Genomic DNA, 17769 nt, shown 5'->3' on the forward strand with positions numbered 1-17769 from the left:
GCACGTTTTTAGGAATTGTCTCTATATAGATCCTAACAATCACTTTACGCAGATTCTATATATGCAATTTCATCTAGCATAATCACATTTTCAACTTTAAAAACAGAAATCTATCTCGCTGTGAACAGGATTTGAACCTGTGCGGGGAGACCCCATTGGATTTCAAGTCCAACGCCTTAACCACTCGGCCATCACAGCCTGTTTTCTTTTGGGGTTAATGTCACTCTTCTTTTTTTGTTGCGTTGGTGTGTCATTTATTGCCACAGATAGCAGAAGAATGTTTTGTATCAACATTAAGAGGAATAATCACATTTTCAACTTTAAAAACATACTCAATTTAGTAAACAACCATGTATTTGTGCAATTTAAGTGGATATTCTGCCGTTTTGAAAGAACAGCGTTGGTATGTGTGCTATGGGAAATATCTTTACACCAGTTTTCATGTTCAACATTTTCAAATTTCAAAACAATTCTTTTTCTCGCTGTGAACAGGATTTGAACCTGAAGTTATCCTGATATGTGTGCTATGGGAAATATCTTTACAACCATTTTCATGTTCAACATTTTCAAATTTCAAAACAATTCTATTTCTCGCTGTGAACAGGATTTGAACCTGAAGTTATCCTGGTATGTGTGCTATGGGAAATATCTTTACACCCGTTTTTTAAATTTCAAAACAATTCTATTTCTCGCTGTGAACAGAATTTCAACCTTAAGTTATCCTGAAAAAAATGTTGAGGCAATTTCCCAAAAAGTGAGGGTCTCAAGCAGCCAATATCCATAGGTAACAACCTAATCTTGCACTCCACAGCAGAATGTTGATGCCTGTTTTATAACTAGAAACGTAGATTTAAGAAGACATTTATTTCAGCGTGCATGTTTTGAAGAAGTGTCTCTGTTTTTAAAGTTGAAAATGTGATTATGCAAGATGAAATTGCATATATAGAATCTGCGTAAAGTGATGTTAGTATCTATTTAGAGACAATTCCTAAAAACGTGCATGTTGAAATAAATGACTTCTTACATCTAACTTTCTAGTTTTAAAGCTGGCATCAACGTTCTGCTATGGAGTGCAAGAGTAGGTTTAACTAGAAACGTAGATTTAAGAATTAATTTATTTCAGCGTGCATGTTTTTAGGAATTGTCTCTAAATAGATACTAACGTCACTTTATGCAGTTTCTTAATGTGCAATTTCATCTAGCATGAACATAATCACATTTTCAAAACTTTAAAAACAGTAATTTCTCTCGCTGTGAACAGGATTTGAACCTGTGCGGGGAGACCCCATTGGATTTCGAATCCAACGCCTTAACCACTCGGCCATCACAGCTTTTCTGCTGCTCAGTTAATGTCACTTTTTTCCAGCAGTATCTTTTTTTCGGAAGTAAATGCATGCTCATTGAGTAACACAAACATTACAGCTCAATTTAGTAGATATGATGCAAGGAATCTGTGGGTGCTTTATCCTGAAGTTTTTGTGAAGAAAATGTTGAGGCACTTTCCTAAAAAGTGAAGGTATCATGCAGCCAACAGCCCATCTTTTCATTTGCTGCTGACTTAATCCATACTAACCTATCCAACTCTAGAATGCAACAATAACGTGAACATGTCCATAAGTAAAAACCTACTCTTGCACTCCATAGCAGAACGTTGATGCCAGCTTTAAAACTAGAAATGTAGATGTAAGAAGTCATTTATTTCAACATGCACGTTTTTAGGAATTGTCTCTATATAGATACTAACATCACTTTACGCAGATTCTATATATGCAATTTCATCTAGCATAATCAGATTTTCAACTTTAAAAACAGAAATCTATCTCGCTGTGAACAGGATTTGAACCTGTGCGGGGAGACCCCCATTGGATTTCAAGTCCAACGCCTTAACCACTCGGCCATCACAGCCTGTTTTCTTTTGGGGTAATGTCACTCTTCTTTTTTTGTTGCGTTGGTGTGTCATTTATTGCCACAGATAGCAGAAGAATGTTTTGTATCAACATTAAGAGGAATAATCACATTTTCAACTTTAAAAACATACTCAATTTAGTAAACAACCATGTATTTGTGCAATTTAAGTGGATATTCTGCCGTTTTGAAAGAACAGCGTTGGTATGTGTGCTATGGGAAATATCTTTACACCAGTTTTCATGTTCAACATTTTCAAATTTCAAAACAATTCTTTTTATCGCTGTGAACAGGATTTGAACCTGAAGTTATCCTGATATGTGTGCTATGGGAAATATCTTTACAACCATTTTCATGTTCAACATTTTCAAATTTCAAAACAATTCTATTTCTCGCTGTGAACAGGATTTGAACCTGAAGTTATCCTGGTATGTGTGCTATGGGAAATATCTTTACACCCGTTTTTTAAATTTCAAAACAATTCTATTTCTCGCTGTGAACAGAATTTCAACCTTAAGTTTTCCTGAAAAAAATGTTGAGGCAATTTCCCAAAAAGTGAGGGTCTCAAGCAGCCAATATCCATAGGTAACAACCTAATCTTGCACTCCACAGCAGAATGTTGATGCCTATCCAACTCTAGAATGCAACAATAACGTGAACATGTCCATAAGTAAAAACCTACTCTTGCACTCCATAGCAGAACGTTGATGCCAGCTTTAAAACTAGAAATGTAGATGTAAGAAGTCATTTATTTCAACATGCACGTTTTTAGGAATTGTCTCTATATAGATACTAACATCACTTTACGCAGATTCTATATATGCAATTTCATCTAGCATAATCAGATTTTCAACTTTAAAAACAGAAATCTATCTCGCTGTGAACAGGATTTGAACCTGTGCGGGGAGACCCCATTGGATTTCAAGTCCAACGCCTTAACCACTCGGCCATCACAGCCTGTTTTCTTTTGGGGTAATGTCACTCTTCTTTTTTTGTTGCGTTGGTGTGTCATTTATTGCCACAGATAGCAGAAGAATGTTTTGTATCAACATTAAGAGGAATAATCACATTTTCAACTTTAAAAACATACTCAATTTAGTAAACAACCATGTATTTGTGCAATTTAAGTAGATATTCTGCCGTTTTGAAAGAACAGCGTTGGTATGTGTGCTATGGGAAATATCTTTACACCAGTTTTCATGTTCAACATTTTCAAATTTCAAAACAATTCTTTTTCTCGCTGTGAACAGGATTTGAACCTGAAGTTATCCTGATATGTGTGCTATGGGAAATATCTTTACAACCATTTTCATGTTCAACATTTTCAAATTTCAAAACAATTCTATTTCTCGCTGTGAACAGGATTTGAACCTGAAGTTATCCTGGTATGTGTGCTATGGGAAATATCTTTACACCCGTTTTTTAAATTTCAAAACAATTCTATTTCTCGCTGTGAACAGAATTTCAACCTTAAGTTTTCCTGAAAAAAATGTTGAGGCAATTTCCCAAAAAGTGAGGGTCTCAAGCAGCCAATATCCATAGGTAACAACCTAATCTTGCACACCACAGCAGAATGTTGATGCCTGTTTTATAACTAGAAACGTAGATTTAAGAAGACATTTATTTCAGCGTGCATGTTTTGAAGAAGTGTCTCTGTTTTTAAAGTTGAAAATGTGATTATGCAAGATGAAATTGCATATATAGAATCTGCGTAAAGTGATGTTAGTATCTATATAGAGACAATTCCTAAAAACGTGCATGTTGAAATAAATGACTTCTTACATCTAACTTTCTAGTTTTAAAGCTGGCATCAACGTTCTGCTATGGAGTGCAAGAGTAGGTTTAACTAGAAACGTAGATTTAAGAATTAATTTATTTCAGCGTGCATGTTTTTAGGAATTGTCTCTAAATAGATACTAACGTCACTTTATGCAGTTTCTTAATGTGCAATTTCATCTAGCATGAACATAATCACATTTTCAAAACTTTAAAAACAGTAATTTCTCTCGCTGTGAACAGGATTTGAACCTGTGCGGGGAGACCCCATTGGATTTCAAATCCAACGCCTTAACCACTCGGCCATCACAGCTTTTCTGCTGCTCAGTTAATGTCACTTTTTTCCAGCAGTATCTTTTTTTTCGGAAGTAAATGCATGCTCATTGAGTAACACAAACATTACAGCTCAATTTAGTAGATATGATGCAAGGAATCTGTGGGTGCTTTATCCTGAAGTTTTTGTGAAGAAAATGTTGAGGCACTTTCCTAAAAAGTGAAGGTATCATGCAGCCAACAGCCCATCTTTTCATTTGCTGCTCACTTAATCCATACTAACCTATCCAACTCTAGAATGCAACAATAACGTGAACATGTCCATAAGTAAAAACCTACTCTTGCACTCCATAGCAGAACGTTGATGCCAGCTTTAAAACTAGAAATGTAGATGTAAGAAGTCATTTATTTCAACATGCACGTTTTTAGGAATTGTCTCTATATAGATACTAACATCACTTTACGCAGATTCTATATATGCAATTTCATCTAGCATAATCAGATTTTCAACTTTAAAAACAGAAATCTATCTCGCTGTGAACAGGATTTGAACCTGTGCGGGGAGACCCCATTGGATTTCAAGTCCAACGCCTTAACCACTCGGCCATCACAGCCTGTTTTCTTTTGGGGTAATGTCACTCTTCTTTTTTTGTTGCGTTGGTGTGTCATTTATTGCCACAGATAGCAGAAGAATGTTTTGTATCAACATTAAGAGGAATAATCACATTTTCAACTTTAAAAACATACTCAATTTAGTAAACAACCATGTATTTGTGCAATTTAAGTGGATATTCTGCCGTTTTGAAAGAACAGCGTTGGTATGTGTGCTATGGGAAATATCTTTACACCAGTTTTCATGTTCAACATTTTCAAATTTCAAAACAATTCTTTTTCTCGCTGTGAACAGGATTTGAACCTGAAGTTATCCTGATATGTGTGCTATGGGAAATATCTTTACAACCATTTTCATGTTCAACATTTTCAAATTTCAAAACAATTCTATTTCTCGCTGTGAACAGGATTTGAACCTGAAGTTATCCTGGTATGTGTGCTATGGGAAATATCTTTACACCCGTTTTTTAAATTTCAAAACAATTCTATTTCTCGCTGTGAACAGAATTTCAACCTTAAGTTTTCCTGAAAAAAATGTTGAGGCAATTTCCCAAAAAGTGAGGGTCTCAAGCAGCCAATATCCATAGGTAACAACCTAATCTTGCACTCCACAGCAGAATGTTGATGCCTGTTTTATAACTAGAAACGTAGATTTAAGAAGACATTTATTTCAGCGTGCATGTTTTGAAGAAGTGTCTCTGTTTTTAAAGTTGAAAATGTGATTATGCTAGATGAAATTGCATATATAGAATCTGCGTAAAGTGATGTTAGTATCTATATAGAGACAATTCCTAAAAACGTGCATGTTGAAATAAATGACTTCTTACATCTAACTTTCTAGTTTTAAAGCTGGCATCAACGTTCTGCTATGGAGTGCAAGAGTAGGTTTAACTAGAAACGTAGATTTAAGAATTAATTTATTTCAGCGTGCATGTTTTTAGGAATTGTCTCTAAATAGATACTAACGTCACTTTATGCAGTTTCTTAATGTGCAATTTCATCTAGCATGAACATAATCACATTTTCAAAACTTTAAAAACAGTAATTTCTCTCGCTGTGAACAGGATTTGAACCTGTGCGGGGAGACCCCATTGGATTTCGAATCCAACGCCTTAACCACTCGGCCATCACAGCTTTTCTGCTGCTCAGTTAATGTCACTTTTTTCCAGCAGTATCTTTTTTTCGGAAGTAAATGCATGCTCATTGAGTAACACAAACATTACAGCTCAATTTAGTAGATATGATGCAAGGAATCTGTGGGTGCTTTATCCTGAAGTTTTTGTGAAGAAAATGTTGAGGCACTTTCCTAAAAAGTGAAGGTATCATGCAGCCAACAGCCCATCTTTTCATTTGCTGCTCACTTAATCCATACTAACCTATCCAACTCTAGAATGCAACAATAACGTGAACATGTCCATAAGTAAAAACCTACTCTTGCACTCCATAGCAGAACGTTGATGCCAGCTTTAAAACTAGAAATGTAGATGTAAGAAGTCATTTATTTCAACATGCACGTTTTTAGGAATTGTCTCTATATAGATACTAACATCACTTTACGCAGATTCTATATATGCAATTTCATCTAGCATAATCAGATTTTCAACTTTAAAAACAGAAATCTATCTCGCTGTGAACAGGATTTGAACCTGTGCGGGGAGTTCCATTGGATTTCAAGTCCAACGCCTTAACCACTCGGCCATCACAGCCTGTTTTCTTTTGGGGTAATGTCACTCTTCTTTTTTTGTTGCGTTGGTGTGTCATTTATTGCCACAGATAGCAGAAGAATGTTTTGTATCAACATTAAGAGGAATAATCACATTTTCAACTTTAAAAACATACTCAATTTAGTAAACAACCATGTATTTGTGCAATTTAAGTGGATATTCTGCCGTTTTGAAAGAACAGCGTTGGTATGTGTGCTATGGGAAATATCTTTACACCAGTTTTCATGTTCAACATTTTCAAATTTCAAAACAATTCTTTTTCTCGCTGTGAACAGGATTTGAACCTGAAGTTATCCTGATATGTGTGCTATGGGAAATATCTTTACAACCATTTTCATGTTCAACATTTTCAAATCTCAAAACAATTCTATTTCTCGCTGTGAACAGGATTTGAACCTGAAGTTATCCTGGTATGTGTGCTATGGGAAATATCTTTACACCCGTTTTTTAAATTTCAAAACAATTCTATTTCTCGCTGTGAACAGAATTTCAACCTTAAGTTATCCTGAAAAAAATGTTGAGGCAATTTCCCAAAAAGTGAGGGTCTCAAGCAGCCAATATCCATAGACAATTCCTAAAAACGTGCATGTTGAAATAAATGACTTCTTACATCTAACTTTCTAGTTTTAAAGCTGGCATCAACGTTCTGCTATGGAGTGCAAGAGTAGGTTTAACTAGAAACGTAGATTTAAGAATTAATTTATTTCAGCGTGCATGTTTTTAGGAATTGTCTCAAAATAGATACTAACGTCACTTTATGCAGTTTCTTAATGTGCAATTTCATCTAGCATGAACATAATCACATTTTCAAAACTTTAAAAACAGTAATTTCTCTCGCTGTGAACAGGATTTGAACCTGTGCGGGGAGACCCCATTGGATTTCAAATCCAACGCCTTAACCACTCGGCCATCACAGCTTTTCTGCTGCTCAGTTAATGTCACTTTTTTCCAGCAGTATCTTTTTTTTCGGAAGTAAATGCATGCTCATTGAGTAACACAAACATTACAGCTCAATTTAGTAGATATGATGCAAGGAATCTGTGGGTGCTTTATCCTGAAGTTTTTGTGAAGAAAATGTTGAGGCACTTTCCTAAAAAGTGAAGGTATCATGCAGCCAACAGCCCATCTTTTCATTTGCTGCTCACTTAATCCATACTAACCTATCCAACTCTAGAATGCAACAATAACGTGAACATGTCCATAAGTAAAAACCTACTCTTGCACTCCATAGCAGAACGTTGATGCCAGCTTTAAAACTAGAAATGTAGATGTAAGAAGTCATTTATTTCAACATGCACGTTTTTAGGAATTGTCTCTATATAGATACTAACATCACTTTACGCAGATTCTATATATGCAATTTCATCTAGCATAATCAGATTTTCAACTTTAAAAACAGAAATCTATCTCGCTGTGAACAGGATTTGAACCTGTGCGGGGAGACCCCATTGGATTTCAAGTCCAACGCCTTAACCACTCGGCCATCACAGCCTGTTTTCTTTTGGGGTAATGTCACTCTTCTTTTTTTGTTGCGTTGGTGTGTCATTTATTGCCACAGATAGCAGAAGAATGTTTTGTATCAACATTAAGAGGAATAATCACATTTTCAACTTTAAAAACATACTCAATTTAGTAAACAACCATGTATTTGTGCAATTTAAGTGGATATTCTGCCGTTTTGAAAGAACAGCGTTGGTATGTGTGCTATGGGAAATATCTTTACACCAGTTTTCATGTTCAACATTTTCAAATTTCAAAACAATTCTATTTCTCGCTGTGAACAGGATTTGAACCTGAAGTTATCCTGGTATGTGTGCTATGGGAAATATCTTTACACCCGTTTTTTAAATTGGATTTCGAATCCAACGCCTTAACCACTCGGCCATCACAGCTTTTCTGCTGCTCAGTTAATGTCACTTTTTTCCAGCAGTATCTTTTTTTTCGGAAGTAAATGCATGCTCATTGAGTAACACAAACATTACAGCTCAATTTAGTAGATATGATGCAAGGAATCTGTGGGTGCTTTATCCTGAAGTTTTTGTGAAGAAAATGTTGAGGCACTTTCCTAAAAAGTGAAGGTATCATGCAGCCAACAGCCCATCTTTTCATTTGCTGCTCACTTAATCCATACTAACCTATCCAACTCTAGAATGCAACAATAACGTGAACATGTCCATAAGTAAAAACCTACTCTTGCACTCCATAGCAGAACGTTGATGCCAGCTTTAAAACTAGAAATGTAGATGTAAGAAGTCATTTATTTCAACATGCACGTTTTTAGGAATTGTCTCTATATAGATACTAACATCACTTTACGCAGATTCTATATATGCAATTTCATCTAGCATAATCACATTTTCAACTTTAAAAACAGAAATCTATCTCGCTGTGAACAGGATTTGAACCTGTGCGGGGAGACCCCATTGGATTTCAAGTCCAACGCCTTAACCACTCGGCCATCACAGCCTGTTTTCTTTTGGGGTAATGTCACTCTTCTTTTTTTGTTGCGTTGGTGTGTCATTTATTGCCACAGATAGCAGAAGAATGTTTTGTATCAACATTAAGAGGAATAATCACATTTTCAACTTTAAAAACATACTCAATTTAGTAAACAACCATGTATTTGTGCAATTTAAGTGGATATTCTGCCGTTTTGAAAGAACAGCGTTGGTATGTGTGCTATGGGAAATATCTTTACACCAGTTTTCATGTTCAACATTTTCAAATTTCAAAACAATTCTTTTTCTCGCTGTGAACAGGATTTGAACCTGAAGTTATCCTGATATGTGTGCTATGGGAAATATCTTTACAACCATTTTCATGTTCAACATTTTCAAATCTCAAAACAATTCTATTTCTCGCTGTGAACAGGATTTGAACCTGAAGTTATCCTGGTATGTGTGCTATGGGAAATATCTTTACACCCGTTTTTTAAATTTCAAAACAATTCTATTTCTCGCTGTGAACAGAATTTCAACCTTAAGTTATCCTGAAAAAAATGTTGAGGCAATTTCCCAAAAAGTGAGGGTCTCAAGCAGCCAATATCCATAGGTAACAACCTAATCTTGCACTCCACAGCAGAATGTTGATGCCTGTTTTATAACTAGAAACGTAGATTTAAGAAGACATTTATTTCAGCGTGCATGTTTTGAAGAAGTGTCTCTGTTTTTAAAGTTGAAAATGTGATTATGCAAGATGAAATTGCATATATAGAATCTGCGTAAAGTGATGTTAGTATCTATTTAGAGACAATTCCTAAAAACGTGCATGTTGAAATAAATGACTTCTTACATCTAACTTTCTAGTTTTAAAGCTGGCATCAACGTTCTGCTATGGAGTGCAAGAGTAGGTTTAACTAGAAACGTAGATTTAAGAATTAATTTATTTCAGCGTGCATGTTTTTAGGAATTGTCTCAAAATAGATACTAACGTCACTTTATGCAGTTTCTTAATGTGCAATTTCATCTAGCATGAACATAATCACATTTTCAAAACTTTAAAAACAGTAATTTCTCTCGCTGTGAACAGGATTTGAACCTGTGCGGGGAGACCCCATTGGATTTCGAATCCAACGCCTTAACCACTCGGCCATCACAGCTTTTCTGTTGCTCAGTTAATGTCACTTTTTTCCAGCAGTATCTTTTTTTTCGGAAGTAAATGCATGCTCATTGAGTAACACAAACATTACAGCTCAATTTAGTAGATATGATGCAAGGAATCTGTGGGTGCTTTATCCTGAAGTTTTTGTGAAGAAAATGTTGAGGCACTTTCCTAAAAAGTGAAGGTATCATGCAGCCAACAGCCCATCTTTTCATTTGCTGCTCACTTAATCCATACTAACCTATCCAACTCTAGAATGCAACAATAACGTGAACATGTCCATAAGTAAAAACCTACTCTTGCACTCCATAGCAGAACGTTGATGCCAGCTTTAAAACTAGAAATGTAGATGTAAGAAGTCATTTATTTCAACATGCACGTTTTTAGGAATTGTCTCTATATAGATACTAACATCACTTTACGCAGATTCTATATATGCAATTTCATCTAGCATAATCAGATTTTCAACTTTAAAAACAGAAATCTATCTCGCTGTGAACAGGATTTGAACCTGTGCGGGGAGACCCCATTGGATTTCAAGTCCAACGCCTTAACCACTCGGCCATCACAGCCTGTTTTCTTTTGGGGTAATGTCACTCTTCTTTTTTTGTTGCGTTGGTGTGTCATTTATTGCCACAGATAGCAGAAGAATGTTTTGTATCAACATTAAGAGGAATAATCACATTTTCAACTTTAAAAACATACTCAATTTAGTAAACAACCATGTATTTGTGCAATTTAAGTGGATATTCTGCCGTTTTGAAAGAACAGCGTTGGTATGTGTGCTATGGGAAATATCTTTACACCAGTTTTCATGTTCAACATTTTCAAATTTCAAAACAATTCTATTTCTCGCTGTGAACAGGATTTGAACCTGAAGTTATCCTGGTATGTGTGCTATGGGAAATATCTTTACACCCGTTTTTTAAATTGGATTTCGAATCCAACGCCTTAACCACTCGGCCATCACAGCTTTTCTGCTGCTCAGTTAATGTCACTTTTTTCCAGCAGTATCTTTTTTTTCGGAAGTAAATGCATGCTCATTGAGTAACACAAACATTACAGCTCAATTTAGTAGATATGATGCAAGGAATCTGTGGGTGCTTTATCCTGAAGTTTTTGTGAAGAAAATGTTGAGGCACTTTCCTAAAAAGTGAAGGTATCATGCAGCCAACAGCCCATCTTTTCATTTGCTGCTCACTTAATCCATACTAACCTATCCAACTCTAGAATGCAACAATAACGTGAACATGTCCATAAGTAAAAACCTACTCTTGCACTCCATAGCAGAACGTTGATGCCAGCTTTAAAACTAGAAATGTAGATGTAAGAAGTCATTTATTTCAACATGCACGTTTTTAGGAATTGTCTCTATATAGATACTAACATCACTTTACGCAGATTCTATATATGCAATTTCATCTAGCATAATCACATTTTCAACTTTAAAAACAGAAATCTATCTCGCTGTGAACAGGATTTGAACCTGTGCGGGGAGACCCCATTGGATTTCAAGTCCAACGCCTTAACCACTCGGCCATCACAGCCTGTTTTCTTTTGGGGTAATGTCACTCTTCTTTTTTTGTTGCGTTGGTGTGTCATTTATTGCCACAGATAGCAGAAGAATGTTTTGTATCAACATTAAGAGGAATAATCACATTTTCAACTTTAAAAACATACTCAATTTAGTAAACAACCATGTATTTGTGCAATTTAAGTGGATATTCTGCCGTTTTGAAAGAACAGCGTTGGTATGTGTGCTATGGGAAATATCTTTACACCAGTTTTCATGTTCAACATTTTCAAATTTCAAAACAATTCTTTTTCTCGCTGTGAACAGGATTTGAACCTGAAGTTATCCTGATATGTGTGCTATGGGAAATATCTTTACAACCATTTTCATGTTCAACATTTTCAAATCTCAAAACAATTCTATTTCTCGCTGTGAACAGGATTTGAACCTGAAGTTATCCTGGTATGTGTGCTATGGGAAATATCTTTACACCCGTTTTTTAAATTTCAAAACAATTCTATTTCTCGCTGTGAACAGAATTTCAACCTTAAGTTATCCTGAAAAAAATGTTGAGGCAATTTCCCAAAAAGTGAGGGTCTCAAGCAGCCAATATCCATAGGTAACAACCTAATCTTGCACTCCACAGCAGAATGTTGATGCCTGTTTTCAAAACAATTCTATTTCTCGCTGTGAACAGAATTTCAACCTTAAGTTATCCTGAAAAAAATGTTGAGGCAATTTCCCAAAAAGTGAGGGTCTCAAGCAGCCAATATCCATAGGTAACAACCTAATCTTGCACTCCACAGCAGAATGTTGATGCCTGTTTTATAACTAGAAACGTAGATTTAAGAAGACATTTATTTCAGCGTGCATGTTTTGAAGAAGTGTCTCTGTTTTTAAAGTTGAAAATGTGATTATGCAAGATGAAATTGCATATATAGAATCTGCGTAAAGTGATGTTAGTATCTATTTAGAGACAATTCCTAAAAACGTGCATGTTGAAATAAATGACTTCTTACATCTAACTTTCTAGTTTTAAAGCTGGCATCAACGTTCTGCTATGGAGTGCAAGAGTAGGTTTAACTAGAAACGTAGATTTAAGAATTAATTTATTTCAGCGTGCATGTTTTTAGGAATTGTCTCTAAATAGATACTAACGTCACTTTATGCAGTTTCTTAATGTGCAATTTCATCTAGCATGAACATAATCACATTTTCAAAACTTTAAAAACAGTAATTTCTCTCGCTGTGAACAGGATTTGAACCTGTGCGGGGAGACCCCATTGGATTTCAAGTCCAACGCCTTAACCACTCGGCCATCACAGCCTGTTTTCTTTTGGGGTAATGTCACTCTTCTTTTTTTGTTGCGTTGGTGTGTCATTTATTGCCACAGATAGCAGAAGAATGTTTTGTATCAACATTAAGAGGAATAATCACATTTTCAACTTTAAAAACATACTCAATTTAGTAAACAACCATGTATTTGTGCAATTTAAGTGGATATTCTGCCGTTTTGAAAGAACAGCGTTGGTATGTGTGCTATGGGAAATATCTTTACACCAGTTTTCATGTTCAACATTTTCAAATTTCAAAACAATTCTTTTTCTCGCTGTGAACAGGATTTGAACCTGAAGTTATCCTGATATGTGTGCTATGGGAAATAACTTTACAACCATTTTCATGTTCAACATTTTCAAATTTCAAAACAATTCTATTTCTCGCTGTGAACAGGATTTGAACCTGAAGTTATCCTGGTATGTGTGCTATGGGAAATATCTTTACACCCGTTTTTTAAATTGGATTTCGAATCCAACGCCTTAACCACTCGGCCATCACAGCTTTTCTGCTGCTCAGTTAATGTCACTTTTTTCCAGCAGTATCTTTTTTTTCGGAAGTAAATGCATGCTCATTGAGTAACACAAACATTACAGCTCAATTTAGTAGATATGATGCAAGGAATCTGTGGGTGCTTTATCCTGAAGTTTTTGTGAAGAAAATGTTGAGGCACTTTCCTAAAAAGTGAAGGTATCATGCAGCCAACAGCCCATCTTTTCATTTGCTGCTCACTTAATCCATACTAACCTATCCAACTCTAGAATGCAACAATAACGTGAACATGTCCATAAGTAAAAACCTACTCTTGCACTCCATAGCAGAACGTTGATGCCAGCTTTAAAACTAGAAATGTAGATGTAAGAAGTCATTTATTTCAACATGCACGTTTTTAGGAATTGTCTCTATATAGATACTAACATCACTTTACGCAGATTCTATATATGCAATTTCATCTAGCATAATCACATTTTCAACTTTAAAAACAGAAATCTATCTCGCTGTGAACAGGATTTGAACCTGTGCGGGGAGACCCCATTGGATTTCAAGTCCAACGCCTTAACCACTCGGCCATCACAGCCTGTTTTCTTTTGGGGTAATGTCACTCTTCTTTTTTTGTTGCGTTGGTGTGTCATTTATTGCCACAGATAGCAGAAGAATGTTTTGTATCAACATTAAGAGGAATAATCACATTTTCAACTTTAAAAACATACTCAATTTAGTAAACAACCATGTATTTGTGCAATTTAAGTGGATATTCTGCCGTTTTGAAAGAACAGCGTTGGTATGTGTGCTATGGGAAATATCTTTACACCAGTTTTCATGTTCAACATTTTCAAATTTCAAAACAATTCTTTTTCTCGCTGTGAACAGGATTTGAACCTGAAGTTATCCTGATATGTGTGCTATGGGAAATAACTTTACAACCATTTTCATGTTCAACATTTTCAAATTTCAAAACAATTCTATTTCTCGCTGTGAACAGGATTTGAACCTGAAGTTATCCTGGTATGTGTGCTATGGGAAATATCTTTACACCCGTTTTTTAAATTGGATTTCGAATCCAACGCCTTAACCACTCGGCCATCACAGCTTTTCTGCTGCTCAGTTAATGTCACTTTTTTCCAGCAGTATCTTTTTTTTCGGAAGTAAATGCATGCTCATTGAGTAACACAAACATTACAGCTCAATTTAGTAGATATGATGCAAGGAATCTGTGGGTGCTTTATCCTGAAGTTTTTGTGAAGAAAATGTTGAGGCACTTTCCTAAAAAGTGAAGGTATCATGCAGCCAACAGCCCATCTTTTCATTTGCTGCTCACTTAATCCATACTAACCTATCCAACTCTAGAATGCAACAATAACGTGAACATGTCCATAAGTAAAAACCTACTCTTGCACTCCATAGCAGAACGTTGATGCCAGCTTTAAAACTAGAAATGTAGATGTAAGAAGTCATTTATTTCAACATGCACGTTTTTAGGAATTGTCTCTATATAGATACTAACATCACTTTACGCAGATTCTATATATGCAATTTCATCTAGCATAATCACATTTTCAACTTTAAAAACAGAAATCTATCTCGCTGTGAACAGGATTTGAACCTGTGCGGGGAGACCCCATTGGATTTCAAGTCCAACGCCTTAACCACTCGGCCATCACAGCCTGTTTTCTTTTGGGGTAATGTCACTCTTCTTTTTTTGTTGCGTTGGTGTGTCATTTATTGCCACAGATAGCAGAAGAATGTTTTGTATCAACATTAAGAGGAATAATCACATTTTCAACTTTAAAAACATACTCAATTTAGTAAACAACCATGTATTTGTGCAATTTAAGTGGATATTCTGCCGTTTTGAAAGAACAGCGTTGGTATGTGTGCTATGGGAAATATCTTTACACCAGTTTTCATGTTCAACATTTTCAAATTTCAAAACAATTCTTTTTCTCGCTGTGAACAGGATTTGAACCTGAAGTTATCCTGATATGTGTGCTATGGGAAATAACTTTACAACCATTTTCATGTTCAACATTTTCAAATTTCAAAACAATTCTATTTCTCGCTGTGAACAGGATTTGAACCTGAAGTTATCCTGGTATGTGTGCTATGGGAAATATCTTTACACCCGTTTTTTAAATTGGATTTCGAATCCAACGCCTTAACCACTCGGCCATCACAGCTTTTCTGCTGCTCAGTTAATGTCACTTTTTTCCAGCAGTATCTTTTTTTTCGGAAGTAAATGCATGCTCATTGAGTAACACAAACATTACAGCTCAATTTAGTAGATATGATGCAAGGAATCTGTGGGTGCTTTATCCTGAAGTTTTTGTGAAGAAAATGTTGAGGCACTTTCCTAAAAAGTGAAGGTATCATGCAGCCAACAGCCCATCTTTTCATTTGCTGCTCACTTAATCCATACTAACCTATCCAACTCTAGAATGCAACAATAACGTGAACATGTCCATAAGTAAAAACCTACTCTTGCACTCCATAGCAGAACGTTGATGCCAGCTTTAAAACTAGAAATGTAGATGTAAGAAGTCATTTATTTCAACATGCACGTTTTTAGGAATTGTCTCTATATAGATACTAACATCACTTTACGCAGATTCTATATATGCAATTTCATCTAGCACAATCAGATTTTCAACTTTAAAAACAGAAATCTATCTCGCTGTGAACAGGATTTGAACCTGTGCGGGGAGACCCCATTGGATTTCAAGTCCAACGCCTTAACCACTCGGCCATCACAGCCTGTTTTCTTTTGGGGTAATGTCACTCTTCTTTTTTTGTTGCGTTGGTGTGTCATTTATTGCCACAGATAGCAGAAGAATGTTTTGTATCAACATTAAGAGGAATAATCACATTTTCAACTTTAAAAACATACTCAATTTAGTAAACAACCATGTATTTGTGCAATTTAAGTGGATATTCTGCCGTTTTGAAAGAACAGCGTTGGTATGTGTGCTATGGGAAATATCTTTACACCAGTTTTCATGTTCAACATTTTCAAATTTCAAAACAATTCTTTTTCTCGCTGTGAACAGGATTTGAACCTGAAGTTATCCTGATATGTGTGCTATGGGAAATAACTTTACAACCATTTTCATGTTCAACATTTTCAAATTTCAAAACAATTCTATTTCTCGCTGTGAACAGGATTTGAACCTGAAGTTATCCTGGTATGTGTGCTATGGGAAATATCTTTACACCCGTTTTTTAAATTGGATTTCGAATCCAACGCCTTAACCACTCGGCCATCACAGCTTTTCTGCTGCTCAGTTAATGTCACTTTTTTCCAGCAGTATCTTTTTTTTCGGAAGTAAATGCATGCTCATTGAGTAACACAAACATTACAGCTCAATTTAGTAGATATGATGCAAGGAATCTGTGGGTGCTTTATCCTGAAGTTTTTGTGAAGAAAATGTTGAGGCACTTTCCTAAAAAGTGAAGGTATCATGCAGCCAACAGCCCATCTTTTCATTTGCTGCTCACTTAATCCATACTAACCTATCCAACTCTAGAATGCAACAATAACGTGAACATGTCCATAAGTAAAAACCTACTCTTGCACTCCATAGCAGAACGTTGATGCCAGCTTTAAAACTAGAAATGTAGATGTAAGAAGTCATTTATTTCAACATGCACGTTTTTAGGAATTGTCTCTATATAGATACTAACATCACTTTACGCAGATTCTATATATGCAATTTCATCTAGCATAATCACATTTTCAACTTTAAAAACAGAAATCTATCTCGCTGTGAACAGGATTTGAACCTGTGCGGGGAGACCCCATTGGATTTCAAGTCCAACGCCTTAACCACTCGGCCATCACAGCCTGTTTTCTTTTGGGGTAATGTCACTCTTCTTTTTTTGTTGCGTTGGTGTGTCATTTATTGCCACAGATAGCAGAAGAATGTTTTGTATCAACATTAAGAGGAATAATCACATTTTCAACTTTAAAAACATACTCAATTTAGTAAACAACCATGTATTTGTGCAATTTAAGTGGATATTCTGCCGTTTTGAAAGAACAGCGTTGGTATGTGTGCTATGGGAAATATCTTTACACCAGTTTTCATGTTCAACATTTTCAAATTTCAAAACAATTCTTTTTCTCGCTGTGAACAGGATTTGAACCTGAAGTTATCCTGATATGTGTGCTATGGGAAATATCTTTACAACCATTTTCATGTTCAACATTTTCAAATCTCAAAACAATTCTATTTCTCGCTGTGAACAGGATTTGAACCTGAAGTTATCCTGGTATGTGTGCTATGGGAAATATCTTTACACCCGTTTTTTAAATTTCAAAACAATTCTATTTCTCGCTGTGAACAGAATTTCAACCTTAAGTTATCCTGAAAAAAATGTTGAGGCAATTTCCCAAAAAGTGAGGGTCTCAAGCAGCCAATATCCATAGGTAACAACCTAATCTTGCACTCCACAGCAGAATGTTGATGCCTGTTTTCAAAACAATTCTATTTCTCGCTGTGAACAGAATTTCAACCTTAAGTTATCCTGAAAAAA

The 17769-nt window shown here is 35.6% G+C and overlaps 18 non-coding genes across 18 annotated transcripts; all 18 read right to left on the reverse strand.

Moving 5' to 3' along the window:
* Window positions 1-116: 116 nt before the first annotated feature.
* TRNAS-UGA (transfer RNA serine (anticodon UGA)) lies at window positions 117-198 on the reverse strand. Its single transcript has one exon. It is a non-coding gene; the product is annotated as a tRNA-Ser (tRNA).
* A 1051-nt stretch (window positions 199-1249) lies between these two features.
* On the reverse strand, window positions 1250-1331 carry TRNAS-CGA (transfer RNA serine (anticodon CGA)). Its single transcript has one exon. It is a non-coding gene; the product is annotated as a tRNA-Ser (tRNA).
* Window positions 1332-1822: 491 nt separating this feature from the next.
* On the reverse strand, window positions 1823-1905 carry TRNAS-UGA (transfer RNA serine (anticodon UGA)). The gene has a single exon. It is a non-coding gene; the product is annotated as a tRNA-Ser (tRNA).
* An 875-nt stretch (window positions 1906-2780) lies between these two features.
* TRNAS-UGA (transfer RNA serine (anticodon UGA)) lies at window positions 2781-2862 on the reverse strand. The gene has a single exon. It is a non-coding gene; the product is annotated as a tRNA-Ser (tRNA).
* A 1050-nt stretch (window positions 2863-3912) lies between these two features.
* Window positions 3913-3994, reverse strand: TRNAS-UGA (transfer RNA serine (anticodon UGA)). Its single transcript has one exon. It is a non-coding gene; the product is annotated as a tRNA-Ser (tRNA).
* A 492-nt stretch (window positions 3995-4486) lies between these two features.
* On the reverse strand, window positions 4487-4568 carry TRNAS-UGA (transfer RNA serine (anticodon UGA)). The gene has a single exon. It is a non-coding gene; the product is annotated as a tRNA-Ser (tRNA).
* A 1050-nt stretch (window positions 4569-5618) lies between these two features.
* Window positions 5619-5700, reverse strand: TRNAS-CGA (transfer RNA serine (anticodon CGA)). Its single transcript has one exon. It is a non-coding gene; the product is annotated as a tRNA-Ser (tRNA).
* A 1425-nt stretch (window positions 5701-7125) lies between these two features.
* Window positions 7126-7207, reverse strand: TRNAS-UGA (transfer RNA serine (anticodon UGA)). Its single transcript has one exon. It is a non-coding gene; the product is annotated as a tRNA-Ser (tRNA).
* Window positions 7208-7699: 492 nt separating this feature from the next.
* Window positions 7700-7781, reverse strand: TRNAS-UGA (transfer RNA serine (anticodon UGA)). The gene has a single exon. It is a non-coding gene; the product is annotated as a tRNA-Ser (tRNA).
* Window positions 7782-8674: 893 nt separating this feature from the next.
* TRNAS-UGA (transfer RNA serine (anticodon UGA)) lies at window positions 8675-8756 on the reverse strand. Its single transcript has one exon. It is a non-coding gene; the product is annotated as a tRNA-Ser (tRNA).
* Window positions 8757-9806: 1050 nt separating this feature from the next.
* Window positions 9807-9888, reverse strand: TRNAS-CGA (transfer RNA serine (anticodon CGA)). The gene has a single exon. It is a non-coding gene; the product is annotated as a tRNA-Ser (tRNA).
* Window positions 9889-10380: 492 nt separating this feature from the next.
* TRNAS-UGA (transfer RNA serine (anticodon UGA)) lies at window positions 10381-10462 on the reverse strand. Its single transcript has one exon. It is a non-coding gene; the product is annotated as a tRNA-Ser (tRNA).
* An 893-nt stretch (window positions 10463-11355) lies between these two features.
* Window positions 11356-11437, reverse strand: TRNAS-UGA (transfer RNA serine (anticodon UGA)). Its single transcript has one exon. It is a non-coding gene; the product is annotated as a tRNA-Ser (tRNA).
* Window positions 11438-12647: 1210 nt separating this feature from the next.
* Window positions 12648-12729, reverse strand: TRNAS-UGA (transfer RNA serine (anticodon UGA)). Its single transcript has one exon. It is a non-coding gene; the product is annotated as a tRNA-Ser (tRNA).
* Window positions 12730-13734: 1005 nt separating this feature from the next.
* TRNAS-UGA (transfer RNA serine (anticodon UGA)) lies at window positions 13735-13816 on the reverse strand. The gene has a single exon. It is a non-coding gene; the product is annotated as a tRNA-Ser (tRNA).
* Window positions 13817-14821: 1005 nt separating this feature from the next.
* TRNAS-UGA (transfer RNA serine (anticodon UGA)) lies at window positions 14822-14903 on the reverse strand. Its single transcript has one exon. It is a non-coding gene; the product is annotated as a tRNA-Ser (tRNA).
* A 1005-nt stretch (window positions 14904-15908) lies between these two features.
* Window positions 15909-15990, reverse strand: TRNAS-UGA (transfer RNA serine (anticodon UGA)). The gene has a single exon. It is a non-coding gene; the product is annotated as a tRNA-Ser (tRNA).
* Window positions 15991-16995: 1005 nt separating this feature from the next.
* On the reverse strand, window positions 16996-17077 carry TRNAS-UGA (transfer RNA serine (anticodon UGA)). The gene has a single exon. It is a non-coding gene; the product is annotated as a tRNA-Ser (tRNA).
* Window positions 17078-17769: the final 692 nt, after the last annotated feature.

Source organism: Pelobates fuscus, chromosome 3, assembly GCF_036172605.1.
Source record: "Pelobates fuscus isolate aPelFus1 chromosome 3, aPelFus1.pri, whole genome shotgun sequence".
NCBI classification, from domain to species: Eukaryota; Metazoa; Chordata; class Amphibia; order Anura; family Pelobatidae; genus Pelobates; species Pelobates fuscus.